Source organism: Stenella coeruleoalba, assembly GCF_951394435.1.
Source record: "Stenella coeruleoalba genome assembly, chromosome: 17".
Classification (NCBI taxonomy): domain Eukaryota; kingdom Metazoa; phylum Chordata; class Mammalia; order Artiodactyla; family Delphinidae; genus Stenella; species Stenella coeruleoalba.
The window spans coordinates 33,932,526-33,946,900 of record NC_137163.1 but is presented as its reverse complement, the minus strand read 5'-3'; the positions used below and the strand labels follow the sequence as shown (position 1 = coordinate 33,946,900).

The window sequence follows — 14,375 nt, the reverse complement described above, 5'->3', positions numbered from 1 at the left end:
AGCTTAACGTCAGACCAGGGAGACAGACGATTAAGCAGATAACTGCCAAACAAGTTATAGGTTCTCCCTTACCATCCTCACACTTAGCTCATCATGACAGGGCAACCTGAAGAGGAATTAGGAATAGGAAAGGTAGGTTCTAGTCCCTGGTCTACCTCTGGTAAGAATGATTTTAAGGGAGGCATAAGCTCTCATTCAAAAAAATGGGAATTAAAAAAAAATCTGTCTTTCTGTCTTCCAGCGGTTGTTAAAAATCTCAAATAACAATGGATGTGAAAGTGCTCTGAACACTGCAAAGTGTTATACAAAATGTCAAGCAATAGAAGGTAATGACTTAAACTGTCCCTGCCCACTAACTCTAAACCAAAAAATTAGTGGTTCAGTGGTCTTCCCATTAAGCAGAAATTTCAGACAATAAGCATTTATAAAAGGCAATCCTTTCAAAGATCGAAACTCTGTTGCTTTGGAGTTAGCAATTAAGGAGAATTAGATTAATACCAAAGAACTGGGCCAGAGGAGAGAAGTCACCTGTGAAGAAAGCAGGCCTGTCCTTTTATTCCCAGCAGACCCATCTGGCTTCACTCTCCTTGAATAAACAGGGCTCAGTTACTGCAACTCTTGTCTGAAATTGAAAGGGATTTCTTAGCCAGAGCCATTCAACATTTCTAGTTTATTCAAAGAGAAGCTTCCAGATCAGAGATGAAAGAAAAGCTTCTCCAAGTCTGTGCTAGAGCACATAAACCTGTGAGCAGTCTTCAAAAATGTCTTATAAAAAATGATGCTTGGAGAGAAATTTTGAAAATCAGATTTGCTGTTTCAGATAAATACAGTTTCTATTCTCAGCTTCTAAGGTAGAAAATGTTCTATCAGAGCAGTTTACCATCTTCCTCTCGTCTGGAGAAGTCGATGAGCTTCTAAGGGCTCTCTCTGGATGCCATGGTAACAGCATGATTCTGGTCAAGTCTGTTGTGTCTGGCGTACAGCTTAAGGAACTTTCAAATGCTACCTAAGAAAATATGCATGACAGCCCTGCTGGCATGCTTGAACTGGACACACGATCCATTCTCTTCAGGGGCACATACACCTGTAAGCCTCAACGGTGTCCCAGCACCGGGCCAGCACTAGGGTAACTCAGTGAATGGAAGACACTTGCAAAGAACTCGCAGTAGGTGCGGTCCCCAGGGAGCCACAAGAATAAACAAATATATATATAGGAATGATATCATCAAGTTTTAGCTTTTATTCCAAAATGTAAATTTTATTCTCTAGCTTTTGCTGTGATTTCAAGTGTGGAAGACTTTCACGAAGATTACTTCAGCTAAATACAGACATGAGAAAAAGTTGACTGTTGAGCATGGAAACGGCAACGGGATCAGAAAGAAGTTTAAGTTGTTCATTTGGGTCTTCAAATGCACTTAGCCTGCAAAATCATGAGGGGACAAAGGAGAACTATTGGCCTATGGAAAGCAACAGCATTTTTGGCTTTCTGGGTAAGGCAGCATCACATCCAGCATGTGGGACTCTCTGAAGTCTCCTCAGACGGTCTCCCTAAAGATGATACTTTCCGTTTACCTGGAAGTACTGAGCAAGTGTCAGATGATGGAGACTTCCTCTTCACTGTGGTTAGTATACATGTGTGTGTTTATACCACTGTCAGATTATATCAGAAGTCACTCTGGAGCTCCCCATTTACATGAACCAATGACCACCTCAATCATTTCTATATATGTGAAAGAAATTTGATCTATGACTCCAAAGAAAGCCCATGAGTGAGCTGAATTTCTTCAGGAAATATTTAGGAAGCACATGCTATAAGCAACATGCTGAACCAGGAGCTGAAGGAGAAACAAAAGAAACATCATACTTGGCCCTTTTTTACCCTTTGGTGGAAGAGGAAGATAGACCCAGAGGAAACAGTCAGGTAGCAGTTTGTTCTCTTTCTCTTGTCTCTTAGCCACTCTCCATTTCCTTATTGACCTAATGGAGTTCTCCTGGCCTTGGCCTCCACCCACCACGTCCATTAACCATTTTCTCCATCTTCATGATACCCCCATCTGACCCCGCACACACATCTTGGCCTCCCTTCCTCTGTGCCCAATATGAGATGATTACAGTGTCTCCCTAGACCCCTCAATATCTCTGTTCTCTCCTCTTCTCAACACTGGATAATCCTGTATTCTATGTTCTCCGCTCTAACACTGAACACTCTTGGAGAAAAACCATGTAACCATGAAGATGCCTTCAATGAAACCATGAAGAAAGGACCACTGGAGAATGTTGATTCCCTGATTAGAATGTAAGTTCCTTGCAGGAGGGACTGTGTCTCACGCTGCTTTGTTAATAAGTCCAAGGGCACATCAGCAGGCTCAATAAATCCTTGTTGCAATAAGTTAATACCAAAAACAAAAAATTAGAAAAGAAGGGTCCATACTCATACTTGGACAAGTAGATTTTTTAAACTTTCACACATGGTTTATATGCAAATAAACACAGTTATTTATTCAATGCTTTATTAATGCTTTAAAATAAAGCATTCAATAAAAGAGCCTTAAAAAACAGCTGGTAAAAGTTCTGTGGATTTCAGAGTTGTAAATCTGTTCAAACGTCTTTTATAATTTAGAATTTTTATAACTTAAGATGGTTCTTCCTGGCAATTAAAGCAATGTAGTGAGATCTCACTACACTGAATGGCAAACCACCTCTAAAACTTCCCGAAATAGAGGCCATCCTCAGGTCATATCTGTCTTTCTCCCAGGAAGAAATGAAAGGGTCTCTCCATGTTGGCCAGAAAGGCAAATATCAAAGGAATCCTGAAACATCACGTTTCAAAGAGAAGAAAGTCAGCATCCTCTGAGGGAATGGCTGCTGTGAGGTGTAAGATTTCAGTGGGACATTGCTTCCTGAACAGGGGCCCCAGTGCACCCCTGGGTCTCTGAGACCACACTGGGAATGCAGAATTCTCCTCCCTCATACCAGGGGCAACGCTGTCTCAGAGCTGGGTAGGGACTTCTGTTCTGCCAAGCCAACTGCACCACAGGCCACAATCCTCATACCGGATTGGCAGGAACAAACCCAAATGTCACCTGATTATCCTACAAATGGAATAATGTCTGATAAGAGGCTGATTGGACAGCACACAATGTCATTTCCTCTAATTAAGGAACTCTTGAGAAAAACCAAAATAGCCACAAAGCACCGTCAGCAAAGCAATCAGCAGCAACAATCAGCTGTCAACTCGGTCCTGAGCTGAGCCTTGTGTAGTGAGCTGGGGGGTTGTTATGGGTTTCCAATCAGCGTGACCGCAGGAGTCAAGGGTGACCAGGCGAGAAGAGGGGCTGGAGCCTGCTGCACACCAAGGAAGTCTGCAGCAAAACCCTCGGGTTGGGGGACGGCGTGGGGGGGCGGAGGCAGCAGCTTGTTGGTTGGTTTCTGTGCAGCAATGAAGTGGGGGGATGCTATAAAGAATCCTGCAGCAAGCTTCCAAAGCAGCTGGAAGTCTACTGGCTGCAGCCCATGCTATTTATTTGCACTGAATCATTCTTCTTCTCAACCTGAAACTATTCTACAAATCTTTAAAATCTATAAGTAGTTCATCTCCATCTCCTTTATGAGGGTTTCACAACGTCAACACATGAGAATTCTCCCTTTGCTCAACTCTCATAAGAGGTTACCTTCTATATTACAAAGTCATTAACTGTAGGAGTTGGGAAAAATATAACACAACTGTCACAATATGTCATAATATATAATAAGACATTGTGTGTGTGTGTGTGACACACCCGTGTACGTAACAATTATTAGGAGGAGCATTATTCTCGCCTTCCCAGCATCCCTGCTTGGGCACATAAAATAAAACTGTGTGTCTTCTTAAAAGAAGGTGACTATTGGAAGGTGACCTCTACCCTTCACTACATCCCTTCACTCCTCCTCAAGGAAGTGACTCCTTGAATTGCTCAGACTGAGTGAGGGAAAGTTCATGGAGGTCTGGATACCCTCCTTTCTATTTCTGGCCTCAGCAGCATGTATTTTTCTTTTCCATGAAAGAAGACTTCAGCAATAAACGTAATAGGATGCCTGATTCTAGCTGATTCTGTCCATAATTTAAGCTCATTCTCCAATCCAGGATCACTGGGAATACAGCTGATACTGAATAAAGCTCCCTGTCTGTCTGATATCTGCATTTAGTTCTCCATCCACAGCAAACCCAGCCCTGATTTCTTTTGCACCAACAATACGCCCAACTCAAAGATACATTTCCCAGCCTCCCTTGCAGCTAACGGTGACCACTAAGATTAAAGCATAATTCACTGGTCCCAGGAAACCAGGACAGCTCTTAACCTGGGCTGACTCAGCTAAGAGGCCCCTCTGTGTCCACCTGCTTGGAATACTTCCATGATGGTCCCAGGTTGAACAAGCTATGTTAAAACAATTTAATGATATTGCCAGAACTCTCTGACTTGATGTCTCTCACTGAGACATGGGGGCAGGGGGTGGGGGGAGGCTTCAAAATACCTGGATACAAAAGCAAAGGTAAAGACAAAAGGAAAGCAGATGCTATAATCCAGCAATCATGGCCAGCATTTTTTTATGAAATCCAAGGAGAGAGGACAACTTAAGAACTGGGATAAATGTAAAATTAACCTTTACTGAAAGTTGAGAAAAAACAGAGAAAACTAGAATTCTGGCAGCACAGTTGCATCATTGCATCACAAGATACTCGAAGTTGGGAAGATTCAAAAGCTGAGGGTCTCTCAGCAAGAACCTTGTCTCTAAAGGTTCTTGGGATGGGTACTTGCTAGAACCCTTTAGGCCAGGCTTTGAAGCATCACTGTAGGAACCTGTTGCTTGAGCTGAACCCAAGGTGGAGAGGAAGAAAGAACTGCCCCTAGGAGGCAGGCTTCAAAGGTCTAAGAAATCCCTTTATAAGAGGAAGCAACAGAAAAATCCCTGCTACAAGAAAGAGTCAAGATTTTTGGGTGCTAGGAACACAAAGCTCAAAGAAGAATTTGAAACTAAGAAGCTTTAACTATGCATATCAATGATAATTGTTCAATTAAATTCAATAATTTAACTAGAAAAAAACATTTAAATGCCTTAGTTTAAATATGTGTGCACTACAACCCAGTTTATTCTTAAAGTAGGGTTACCTTCACAATATTTTGAGTTTGAAGGATTTTAATCTCATTATTAAAAGCACAGTTAGCAAAAAAAAAAAAAAAGAAAACAGTGATTGGGTAAAATAGGGGTCCCCAACCCCCAGGCCGCGGACCAGTACCACTCCATGGCCTGTTAGGAACCAGGCCGCACAGCAGGAGGTGAGCAGCGGGCCAGCGGGCAAAGCTTCATCTGCCGCTCCCCATCGCTCCCCACTGCTCGCATTACCGCCTGAACCTCCCCCCACCCCACCCCACCCCCATCCGTGGAAAAATCATCTTCCTCGAAACCGGTCCCTGGTGCCAAAAATGTTGGGGACCACTGCGGTAAAACACTACTTCTCAAAGTGCACAAGAATCCCTCAGGGATCTTGTCAAAATGCAGACTCTGATTCATCAGGTCTGAGCATGGGACCTGCGATTCTGCACTTCTGACAAGCTCTCAGGTGATACTGATGCTGCTGGTCCTGCCCTGATGGAAGAACAAGGGACTCTCAGGCCCAGAATCCTGCACTGACACAAAGAAGAGGTCTGCTACCACTGAGGGAGGGGCAGGGAACTCTCTCCCACCCAAGCCACCTACAGATACAAGGCAGAAGTGGAATGCCACGAAGAGGAACAGGAACATGGACAAAGCTGCAGTCCCAAGGCCTGCCCAAGATTGGAGCTGGACCAGAAGAACTGGGAACCCCCTAACATAGCCACAGCTTTGCACTGAGCAATGAGCAAAAGCCATTCACAGCTAGGAGAGGAGCATCAACATGGAGAGCGATCCCCTCAGTGGAAAGCTGAGGATGGAGTCTGGACGGTGAGAAAAACCCTCTGGCACACCAGGCCACACACTAAGCATGAGGTAACTTCAGTCCACCACTGGAAAACTCTGCAGTCTGCTTGGCTGAAGAGAACCATAGCAACCAGGAGGCCAACCCCACCCAAACTCCCTACTAACTATTAATCTTATTAACTGTTAACAAGGGACCAAACCATTCTTACATTAGCAGCCTTGCAAAAGAAGTGTGCCCATTTCTGGGTGGCAATATTATCAACTTTATTACCTACTGCTCTTCTACCAACAACATCCAACATGCAATCAAAATTATGAGACATTCAAAAAACCAAGGAAAAACAACCTATTGTCAAGATAAAGCCACCAACAGAACTAGACAGAGAGATGACCCGGATATTGGAATGATCAGAGACTTTAAAATGGCTATGATTAATATGTAAAAGGCTCACATGGAAAAGAAGGATACAATCCAGGAAAAGATGGAGAATTTCGGCAGAGACATGGAAACTACAGAAAAGAAACAAGAATGCTAGAAATAAAATGCAATATCAGATGTGAAGAATTCTTTGATTGGCTGATGAGACAGGACACAGTGAAAGAAAAGAAGCAACGAACTTAGCATTTCTACAGAAATTACCCAAAGAGAAATGGTAATTTTAAAAAGTGTCCAAGTGGACTTCTCTGGTGATCCAGTGGTTAAGAATCTGCCTGCCAATGCAGGGGATACAGTTTCGATCCCTGGTCTGGGGAGATGCCACATGTGCCACAACTTCTGAGCCCATGGTCTAGAGCCCGCAAGCCGCAACTACTGAGCCCACTCGCTGCAACTACTGAAGCCCACGCACTCTGGGGCCCATGTGCTGCAACTACTGAAGCCCACATGCCTAGAGCCCATGCTCCACAACGAGAAGCCACCACAATGAGAAGCCCATGCACTGCAACAAAGAATAGTCCCTGCAATGAAGCAATGAAGACTCAGCGCAGCCACACACAAAAAAAAAAAAAGAAAGAAAGAAAGAAAAAGAAAAAAAAAGTGTCCAAGAGCTGTAGAACAATATTAAACAGTCTAACATGCATGTAATTAGAGTACCAGGAGGAGGAGGAGAGAGAAAGGTGTGCAGGTATTTAAAAGGGGGAAAGGACAGCTTTTTCAACATATGGTGCTGGAAAATGTGGACACTCATGTAAAAAATTGAACCATGACCCTTACCTCACACCAGATACAAAAACTACCTCGAAATGTGTCATATAACTAAATGCAAAACTTTTACGTTTTAACTATATTAAACTATAGTTTAACTATAGTTTTAACTATAAAATTTCTAGAAAAAAATTAAGAACATCTCTGTATATTTGCTGTTAGCAAGGATTCCTTAGGACACAAAACTGCTATCCAACAAAGAAAAAATTGATAAATTGAACTTCATGAAAATTAAAAATTTCTGCCCTTTGAATGATGCTTTTAAGAGTATGAAAAACAAGCCACAGCCTGGGAAAAGGTATTTGCAAAGCACACATTTGATAAAGGGTTTGTATCCGGAATAGATTCTATTATAGCTCAATAATATAAAGATAGATAACTTAATTCTTAAAATGGGTGACTGATTTCAACAGACACTCCACTAAAGAAGATATGCAGATGGCAAAGAAGCACATAAAAAGATGTTCAACATAATTAATCATTAGGGAAATGAGAATTAAAGTTACAACAAGATAATACTACAAACCAACTCAAAATTGCTAAAATTATGGAGACTGATTATACCAAGTGGTGGAGAGACTGGGGGGCAATAAAATTTTATGTATTGCCGAATGGAATGCAAAATGGCACAGTCACTTTGGGAACAGCTGGAGGGATTTTTTTTGTATAATGTTAAATGTATACAATCCAGTATACTATATAGTATATGACCCAATAAACCTACTCCTAGTAATTTACCCAAGAGAAATGAAAACATACATCCATACAAAGACCTATTAATGAGCAATTATAATAGCTTTATTCATAAGAGCCAAAAACTGTAAATAACCCAAATGTTCATCAATCGGTTAATGGATAAACAAATTGTGGTACATCCACACAATGGAATTCTACTCAGCAATAAAAAAGAACAAATGACTGGTACTAGCAATGACATGGATGAATTTTTGACAGTCTTTGAGATTTTTTTTAAAGAAATCTAAAACAAAAGGCTACATACTGTATGACCCCATTTATATATTCTGAAAAAAGAAAAAAATCTAGGGACAGAAATCAGATCAGTGATTGTTACTACAAAGGAGCATTCTTTCAGGTGTTAGGTACATTCTGCATCCTGATTGTGGTGGCGGTTTCAGGATGGTACACTTTGGTGAAGCTTATCAAACCATAAATTTCAAGAGCATGAATTTTACTGTGTGTTCATTATACCTCAGTAAGCCTGACCAAAATAAATAAATAGGTAAATAGTGCTATGACAAAAGGATGGCTTCTGGTCAAGTGCGTATCCACATGGAAAAAATTAATCTTGACCCTCTACCTCACATCATATACAATAAAACCAATTCCAGATGGATCGTGGCTCAAAATGTAAAAGAAAAATAATATAGCTTTCAGAAGAAAACATAAAAGTTCTTTGTGATCTTAGAATAAGGCCAAGATTTCTTAAATAGGTACAATAGTACCAACCACAAAGAAAAAAAAATGGATAATTTACACTATTTTAAAGAAATTTCTGATCATAAAAAGAGTAAAAAGGTAAACCACAGGAAAAAAAAGTAGATATTTACAACATATATATCCTACCAAGGCCTCAAATCCAGAATACATATTATTAAAATGTCTACAATTCAATAAGGCAACACAATTTTTTTTCAGAAGACCTGAATAAGCACTTCACTTTTTTTGGGGGGGGAGACTTGAAAGGGCTTCTCACAAAACAAGATATTCAAACGGTCAATCAACATATGAAAAAGTATCCAACTTCATTAGTCTACAGGGAAATACAAATCAAAACTACACTATGATACTACTTCACACTTAGCAGTAGAGACTAAATGAAAAATCAAACAAACAACAAAACAGAAAATACCTTGTATTGGAAAGGATACAGAGAAATCAGAACTCTCACACACTCCTGGTTAGCATGTAAATTTTTAAATTAATAGAACCATTCTGAAAAACTGATAGTATCTTCTCAAGCTGAACACACACCTAGCCCATAATCCAGAAATTCCCTTGCTGCAATACATATCCAACAGAAATGTGTATACATAACCAGAAACAAAATGTGCCAAAACTGACTCAAGAAGAAATCAGAAAACCTAAATAAATCAGAAATTAAATCAGCAGGTAAAAATTCTTCCCTCAAAGAAAACAACAGGTCTCAACTGTTTTACTCTCATATTCCCCCATACATTCAAGTAGCAAGCAATTCCAATATTTTGAAAAACATTCCTGGCAAGGAAAACACCAGAAAAAAAAAAATTTTATCCAATCTCAGGATAAAACTAAATCTTAGCTAAATATAGAAAGGATAATGCATCATGACCAAGTTGATTTTGTCTCAGAAATGCAAGGTAATTTAATGTTAGAATATCAATAAATATAAATTACCATGATTAGATGAAGAATAAAAATCATTTCATCAGCTCAGTAGATTAGAAAAGCATTCAATAAAATTCAACACCCAGGACAACTAACTTGCTTTTAGCAAACTAGGAATAGAAAAGAAACTTCTTAATCTGATATAGACTATTATTAAAGTTCCTCCATCAAATGATGTACTATAACTGATTTAACACAATTTGCCTACTGGTGGATACTTAGATTCTCTCCTCGTTTCGTTTTATTTGGCAAGTATAATTTATGCTGTGATGAACATCTTTGTGCATGTTGATCAAGTTGCCTAACCTCTCTGTGTCTCAATAAAATACACCTAACTTATAGGGCTGTTGTAAGGATTAAATAAGATGTTGGATTTGAGTCTTAGGAAAGTCTTGGGAGAAAAGCATGGTTTATAAATCTGAGGAAATTTGTTCTGCACTTACCTGGCGGAAGATCTCTCAAAGCACACTGCAGGCTCAAGCCAGAAGTCGTCACTCTGTCAAAAATAAAGTTATTATCTTCAGGTTATCAGGAATTAAGGATGTAATATCTGAGGAAGGCAGTCAGTGATGGGGGCTATTGCTTGCTGCAGGATTCCCTTGCATCATTTGATATCTTCTACCCCTCCCAGCTACCATGTCTCAAATCAAGTGAAGGTGACTACAGCCATGCTCCCTTCATCTGCCCTTGATCTACAGCACCCTATTTTTGCACAGCAGCCAGAGTGAAATTCTAAAATCTGAGCATGACATACCACACGCCTCCTGAAACCCCTTCCACAGCTTCCTCTTATCCACAGGATAAAGGCCAAGCTCCTTGGCACGACTTATAAGGCCCTTCATGATCTGATGCCTACCTACTTCTCTAGCCTTGTCTCTCATCCCCGTAGCACTGTCTGGGCTCCTACTACACTGGACTTGCTTCAGCCCCTCACTCCTTGGCACATCCCAGCTTTCACACTGACCATCCCCTCTGCCAGGACTGCCCTCCTCTTCCCCTGGCTAACTCCTACTCGTCCTTCCATTCTCCACTTAAGTGTCACTTCCTCACTCAGGCCATCTGCTCCCCTTGACCATCTTAAGCTCCTCTATTTACACTTCAAATAAGCCTGCAAGTCTTCTTCTGTAATATCGTACATGCAACTACTTATTCAATATATCTTGTCTTCCCTGTGCACCCAGAGATCATATCTGCTTTGTTCACAGCTGTATCCTCATGCCTATCCCAGCACTGGTCTCACAGCAGACACTTAATAAACATTTATTGAGCAAAAGAATTACTAAACTTATTCCTCAGGTCTTAGCTTTCCAACTCATCTTTTGATTCATACTGATAATTTAATTGACTTCCTACTTCATTACCATACTTCATTGATTAAGATTCACTGGTTGTAAGAGACAATGCTATTTTACATAATAATAGGAAAGAAAAAATGGTTGCAAATTAAACTGTGATACAATACTAAGATTTAGAATTTTTATCTTGTACTTATTGAAAAAGCTCTATTAGATTTACTTAGGCATGGGTTTTATTATATTCATGAAAATGTAAAAATATTAGTGAAATAAATTGGTTAGTTGCTCCAATTTGATTTAGATATCACATTCAAAACCCACTCTTTTTTTTAACATCTTAATTGCACTATAATTGCTTTACAATGGTGTGTTAGTTTCTGCTTTATAACAAAGTGAATCAGTTATACATATACGTATGTTCCCATATCTCTTCCCTCTTGCATCTCCCTCCCTCCCACCCTCCCTATCCCACTAGTCTAGGTGGTCACAAACCACCTAGCTGATCTCCCTGTGCTATGCGGCTGCTTCCCACTAGCTATCTATTTTATGTTTAGTAGTGTATATATGTCCATGCCACTCTCTCACTTTGTCCCAGCTTACCCTTCCCCCTCCCCGTGTCCTCAAGTCCACTCTCTAGTAGGTCTGTGTTTTTATTCCTGTCTTGCCCCTAGGTTCTTCATGACCTTTTTTATTTTTCTTAGATTCTATATATATGTGTTAGCATATGGTATTTATTTTTCTCTTTCTGACTTACTTCACTCTGTATGACAGACTCTAAGTCCATCCACCTCACTACAAATATCTCCATTTCATTTCTTTTTATGGCTGAGTAATATTCCATTGTATATATGTGCCACATCTTCTTTATCCATTCATCCAATGATGGACACTTAGGTTGCTTCCATGTCCTGGCTATTGTAAATAGAACTGCAATGAACATTTGGTACATGATTCTTTTTGAATTATGGTTTTCTCGGGTATATGCCCAGTAGTGGGATTGCTGGTTCGTATGGTAGTTCTATTTTTAGTTTTTTAAGGAACCTCCATACTGTTCTCCATATTGGCTGTATCAATTTACATTCCCACCAACAGTGCAAGAGTGTTCCCTTTTCTCCACACTTAAAAGCTTTTGCACAGCAAAGGAAACCATAAACAAGACTAAAAGACAACCTTCAGAGTGGGAGAAAATATTTGCAAATGAAGCAACTGACAAAGGATTAATCTCCAAAATTTACAAGCAGCTCATGCAGCTCAATAGCAAAAGAACAAACAACCCAATCCTAAAATGGGCAGAAGACCTAAATAGACATTTCTCCAAAGAAGACATACAGATTGCCAACAACACATGAAAGGATGCTCAACATCACTAATCATTAGAGAAATGCAGATCAAAACTACAATGAGATATCATCTCACACCAGTCAGAATGGCCATAATCAAAAAATCTAAAACCCACTCTTCTGAATCACTTTTGCCACAGGGTCCAATGACTGTTTTTTTCCACACAATATTGTCCTCTATACCACCAAGAGATTTAGTGATGCAGCATTTCTTAAAGGAGTGCTCAAGTATTGCATCTGGGATTTTCTTCTAAGCTTCTAATGCTTTTCCACAGTGTTGATGCTGGCAAGAAAATTTTGCTAACAGATGTCAGCAGAAGAGTTCAGTCAACACCTAGGACCACATTCCTTCCTCAGATGATCATGGAATGGACTGCTGACTGAAACAATGAGCAGTTTCGCTCGTGTTATCATGCAGCCAGAACTACCAAGTTCACACACGCATGGACAATGAAGCTACAACACAACCATCGCCTGACCAACAGCAATGAAAGATGCTTTCAAGTGTATGACCCATCCTGGTATCAGAGTATTAAAATGTGAAAAAAATAAAACGTGTCTTAGAATCAATGAAATACGAGAGGTCAAAAAAGGTTCTTCAAGAGAACTTGGGAAAGTTAATAAAAGGAAGAATGCAAATTCATTCTCTCCCTCTCCTTCCCTCCCCATCTCTCTCTCTGTCTCTCTGTCTCTCTGTCTCTCTCTCTCTCTCTCACACACACACACACACACACACACACTCAATCACTCACTCATGGTCAGAGGCTCCTCATATGTTGGGAGATGGGTGCAGGAGGCATGAGTTTAGAGGAGGGTGGAGATAAGTTCAGCCCATGCTCCTCCAGCCCAGTCCTGCAGCAGGTGCTTCCACCCTGGAGGAAGAAGGCATTTCCTGCCTCTCCGCTGGCCCAGCCATGCCCCCAGGGACAGTGTCCCCCCAGGGGGACTCCTTTCTCTAACTACTTTTTGACCTATTAAAATACTTTTTTTGCTTCTTTTTTTGTGGTTAAAGAAAAAAACAGAACATGAGATCTATCTTCTTGAATGTTTAACTGTGTAATACAGTCTTGTTAATTACCAGCACAATGCTGTACCACAGATCTCTAGAACTTATTCACCTTGCATAACTGAAACTTCATGCCCATCGAATAGCAACTCCGCTTTTCTGCCTCTCCCCCAGCCCCTGGCAACCACCACTCTGCTTTCTGCTTCTATGAGTTCGACTATTTTGATAACTCATGTAAACGAAATCATGCAGTACTGGCTGATTTCACTTCACATAACATCCTCAAGGTTCATCCATGTTGTTGCATATGACAGGATTACCTTCTTTTTTAAGGCTGAATAATATTCCATTGTATGCATATACCACATAAAACAGCATTTTTTTAACATCTTTATTGGAGTATAACTGCTTTACAGTGTTGTGTTAGTTTCTGCTGTATAACAAAGTGAATCAGCTATATGCATATGTATGTATAGCCCCATATCCCCTCCCTCTTGCGTCTCCCTCCCTCCCACCCTCCTTATCCCACCCCTCTAGGTGGTCACAAAGCACCGAGCTGATCTCCCTGTGCCATGCAGCTGCTTCCCACTAGCTACCTATTTTACATTTGATAGTGTATATATGTCAATGCTACTCTCTCACTTCGTCCCAGCTTACCCTTCCCCCTCCCCATGTCCTCAAATCCATTCTCTATGTCTGTGTCTTTTAAAATAGCATTTTTAAGGGCACAGTTTTTAAATAAATGGAAGTTTTTTAGAAATGTGTCATCACATTAGAGCAGAGCAGACTCTAGTTTCAGAGGTTATCTCATCCTCAGTCCAGCATTCAAGGTCTCACTTGTGAATACTCAATCATGGCTGGGAAAAGGAGGAGGAAAGGGACACCACTGGAAAAGTCAGTGGGCTTTTCTGTGCCTCAGTTTCCTCATCTGTAAAATGGTCATATAGGATTAGAAGATTTATCAGTTCAGGGTCCCAGCATGAAAGAGATTACACACTCAAATGGGAGTTTTTATTAAGGGGATTATTTACAAAGTATAGACAGGATTAAAGAAACCATCAAGGGATGGTAAAGCAGGACTTCCCATTGGCCAAATAAGTGATTGATGTGATCCATGGACACTAGCCTCCCAGGACCCAAAACAGCGTGCAGAAGCGGGAAGAAGGGATCTGGAAGGACAGAGCATGTTCATCTAGGATCATGTCTGA

General features: G+C 40.5%; 1 protein-coding gene across 10 annotated transcripts in view; it reads right to left on the bottom strand.

Annotated features, from left to right (window-relative positions):
• The window catches only part of NCALD (neurocalcin delta), a 430,559-nt gene that overhangs the window by 285,264 nt on the left and 130,920 nt on the right, over positions 1-14,375 (bottom strand). For 9 of the 10 annotated variants that reach the window (XM_079901524.1, XM_079901530.1, XM_079901534.1 and 6 more), the window contains one exon: positions 9,970-10,022. The exons of the other annotated variant lie outside the window; for it this stretch is intronic. The gene's annotated coding sequence lies outside the window, so the exon portion shown is untranslated. The remainder of the gene's footprint in view (positions 1-9,969; positions 10,023-14,375) is intronic. 10 annotated transcript variants of the gene reach the window in all.